Genomic DNA, 4,501 nt, shown 5'->3' on the forward strand with positions numbered 1-4,501 from the left:
GAATCAAATGAAAAATGCAGGAGTGGATCACTTATGTGACGTACTGAAGGATTCACACTGTAAACTGGAGAGACTGAGGTGAGGAACATTCAAACACAAGAATCAAATTGTTTAAAATCCCTTCGACAGGTTTAACCTGATGTTTTAAAGCCCTGATATATTTGGAGCAAAACTGAAGAACATATGGATATGACATCATTTCAGATTTGTTGAATTCACCCTACTCTGTTTTCCATGAAGATGATATAGTGTTATGGAATAAGAGGTTTGTTTGCCTCATTTCCCCTGTTTTAGGTTAAGATCCTGCGATCTAACAGATGAAGGTTGTTCTGTTCTGACTTCAGCTCTGAAATCAAACCCATCACACCTGAGAGAACTGGACCTTAGTGGAAATAAAGTAAAAAACAAAGGACTGAGGCACTTATGTGACGTACTGAAGAATTTAGACTGTAAACTGGAGAGATTGAGGTAAGAAGCCTTTGTTCATTAGAGGTGCTCCTGGAGGCCAACATTTTGCAGAGTTTGGCTCCAACCTGCTCCAGCAAACCTGCCTGCTGTAATCTTGAAGATATTTAATTATCTGCTTCAGGTGTGTTTAATTAGAGTTGAAACCAAAATGTCCTACTAAAGGACACGGTGGTCCTCCAGGAGCAGGATTGGACAAACCTACAAGAATCAAAATACTTATTTACCTAAACAGTTTAAATGAAAACATTTTACACTTTTTATCACTTACATATTTCACATTTTATTTCGGGATGCTTAGTGATGTATTTATTTATTTATTAGAGAAATCATTATTTTAAAAGTTATAAAAGTCATTAGTCTGTAAATGGTTTTGTTCTGATAATTTGTCATGAAATCAATCCAAAAAGCCCCTCAAAAAATGATTTTTTCATACCAGGTTGCATATTATTCTAGTGAAATATTGAGACACTCAGCATATTAGATATATATATATATAAATTATTGATTTCACTTGTGAAATTTTGTTAATTTAAACTGGGTTAAAGTGGAAGTCTCTTACTCTGTCTTTTTCTAGTCTAAATGACTGTGGCATTACAGATGTTGCTTTTTTGGCTCAGACTTTGGCTAAGACGAAAGCTTTGCATTTTTTAAAAGAGCTTGATCTGAAAAAGAATAAAATAGGAAACTCAAGGAAGCTCCTCAGTAAAGCGCTTAAAGACTCCAACTGTAACCTGAGGTGAGTAAACATCTTTTGTCATGTCATATTAACATGATAACTAATAAGATTACATAAGTTTGATTTAAGTGTGATCTTTTACACTTCTTGTTATGCAAAAAATGTATTGAAATACCGTAATATTCAACACTGGTTATTTTCTCTTTTGATTTATCCTTAACAGCCTAGACAGTGAACAACGCCTTTTCAAAGCTGGTCTAAACATGCTGGTGGATGGTTTTACATTGTGAAATCAACAGGACTAGACCAGACACCATTGTATAAGGCATCACAAAAATGAAAATAAGTATTTCTATAGAATTATTTAGAATGGGAACCTAAATATAAACTATTCAAAACCAACAGCTAAACCTACAGCATTTAACAAATGTAAAATTAATTGTTGTAGCTTTAATGTGTTGCTATTTACATAATTCCTAATGCATAAAGGTGGAACAAATTACAGATGAAATAAAGCAGCGTTACAGAGCAAAGAGAAATAGAGTAAAAGGGCTAACATATATCTAAGGAAGATATAAAATGAAAGATTATAGTAGGCATCATAATTTTTTTGTTGTTGTTGAAAAAAGTTAATGCTCCATTTTTATGGAATAGTCTTCCAATCCAAATAACTGTCTCTGTTTTCAATATAGCTTAAATACATGTTTTATTAATTAGTTAATTCTTGACAGCGTATTGTTATATTGAGTGCTTTTGGATTTTAATTGTGTATTTTTGTGCTTGTTTTATTCAGCTGTAAAGATCTACATGTCTGTTTTATTAATGCCAGGGTGCCCATGCTTCTTTTAAGTACTTGAATTTCAGACAGATGGATTCAAGGACTGGTAAATGGGGGTGGGGGGCATAGGTCCTTCTACATTTTGTTAGAGAAACATGGTGCTACAGTATTACAGAAACTGACTTTTACGCACCGCCAAAGACAGAATGAAAGCACTACTTCAGGAAAATCTGGAAAAGTAGCTTGAGTGGATCGAATGTAGCCTGCTGTAAACCACAATATTGCCTATTATACTACTGTACCATTGAATGATTGAATCTGATTGGCTGATGAACATTCTAAGGTGTGCAATTATTTTCTGGGAAACGCACGGTGAACATAGTTCCAGGCAGCTGTCCTGACCGCATTACTGTTCCATATCACTTTTGCAAAGTAAAGCTGTAATAACGGTCACGCAGTTTGCACAAAAAGGTATTGTCAACGAGCGCTGCCCTGACGATTTTAGCAGTTAGCCTATATAGTGTAGCAACTTAAAGGCCTTACATGACATTTCTCACTAGCGAGGAGACAGCACTGTTTAGAGATGCAAAGAGGTAAGTTAGACTAATTCACACAAGCTCTCTCATTCTCTTTCTCTCTTTGTGTGTCTCTGTCTCTCTCGCTCTATTTCTAATAATGTGATTAATAACTGCATTAGAACGATATCAAGGGCTCACTCCTCTGTTACCAGCTTTAACATTTCGTTTTGGAACTAGCAAAAGAGGCATTGGATGAGATGCGGAAGAAATAGTCCTACTCACAATAGCGTTTTAAGTACAAAATCCAGGCAAATCCCATAAATCATCTGATCGATGTCTTGAGGTGTGGTTACCGTAGTATAAGCGGAATAATTGACTCCAGGCCATTGAATTATTAGAAAAATAACTCCGCTTCGCATCGTGGCCACATCACCACCTCGGTGTGCATTATTTTTCAAATAATTCAACGGGCCGCCATCAGTTATTCCTTACTTTTACAATCATCAACTCTTGGTGATTTTATGTTAGTGCTTGATCATACGTGAGTGCTGGGAGTCCCAGATATTGTTTTTAAGAGTATGAATATGTTATAGTATGTTAAAGAGAATTTAACATACTAAAAAGAATGAGAGATGTTTTTTTTTTTATTAATACTTGTGTGTACAATGAACAAAACAGCTGTGGACAACACCTCTGCATTATTAAGTGCATTATATAACTGGATCAGGAAGTAGATCGTGATTGTGTGCATACAGCCCCTCTGAGAAGCATGGTGCAGTTTAGCTTAGTGTCAGGGAAGAGCATATTCAGTGCTTGACTCAGGGCAAATATTGTTATTTGGTGCAAATCAGCTCCATCTACGTTAGCGATTGAATTTGCATTTTCATTCAGCATGTCTGCTATTTTTGTGCGATTTACATATGTACTGTAAATGGTTTTCTCATATTTGGGAAAGATGATTCAACAGTAGGTTAAAGAACAGTACAAGACAGCCACCATGTGAACAGAGCCCAACACAGGAAATTCCAATCCTCTTCAGCCAGAAATGCTGTCAGTGTGGCACTCTGTCTAGTTTCAAATAAAGAGACAGCTGTGGAGACAGCACAGATGAGATATTCTCAACAGAAGGAACCCCTCCAGCATTTCAGTGTAGGCAGTTTTACCCAGGATAAATGGGTCTGAATACAAGTACATCTCTTGGAAATTTGTGAGGAGAGGAAAACATGTTTACACCCTGAACTAAAATAAATTATGTCAAACTGGTTGAGTAAAGATCTAAGTGAAATGAATACAGATCAGTTATTTTCTGAAAACCTGTGAAAAGATATATGAGTTGGCTAATTTATAACACTGTTAAAATAGGCATGCACATTGATTGGTATCAGGGAAGTGGATGTTAAACTTACAGTGTTGCATTCTTTAGAAGTTACTTTGTATTCTGCACGTTGAAGCTCATTTCATCGTTGTCAACAGCTGAGGAAAACTACACCATAAACATACATCTCTTCATTTTATTCTGGTAAACCATGTAAAAACAACCTAAAACTAAAAACCGGTGAACAAAAGCTCTACCATTTTGATGTACAAGTGCAAATGTAATATAAACTGTCATCTAGCTTTGTAAATGGCTTCTGATTCTCTTCTCTTCTCCTTGTGTTGCTCTTGAAGCAATAAAGACAAATATTTCTCTTTTTTTCTTTTAACTTTTATATTTGTTTCACAGACTAATCATTGACTCACATTGTTTTATCTATCATTTCTATTGGAGGACAATGAAAACAATATGAGATGGAGGAAAACAATTTTTGTTTTGTGCTTGTTTCTCCAAAGAAACCTTTATTTTTGTGTTCTTTGTAAACATTTTTTTCCTCACTTGCAGAACTATTACAAGTGAAAGCACAGTTTCTCAGGGTAATGCAAAACCTTTGTCAGCAAATGTTTATTAAAAAAAAACAAGCATTGTCAAAAGTTGTCAAGTGAACAAAGTCATTTTCATGACCAGAGGTTTCAACTTTCATCCAAAAAGTTGGTTACAGAGTTGGTCTTTGCTCTTCTCACATC

The 4,501-nt window shown here is 35.3% G+C and overlaps 1 long non-coding RNA gene across 1 annotated transcript; it reads left to right on the forward strand.

Annotated features, from left to right (window-relative positions):
- Positions 1 to 415: 415 nt before the first annotated feature.
- Positions 416 to 4,095, forward strand: LOC113090239 (uncharacterized). The gene is made up of 3 exons (XR_003286957.1): positions 416 to 468; positions 1,043 to 1,204; positions 1,368 to 4,095. It is a non-coding gene; the product is annotated as an uncharacterized LOC113090239 (long non-coding RNA).
- The last annotated feature ends 406 nt before the right edge of the window (positions 4,096 to 4,501 follow it).

The sequence above is a fragment of the Carassius auratus genome, unplaced genomic scaffold, assembly GCF_003368295.1.
Source record: "Carassius auratus strain Wakin unplaced genomic scaffold, ASM336829v1 scaf_tig00053697, whole genome shotgun sequence".
NCBI classification, from domain to species: Eukaryota; Metazoa; Chordata; class Actinopteri; order Cypriniformes; family Cyprinidae; genus Carassius; species Carassius auratus.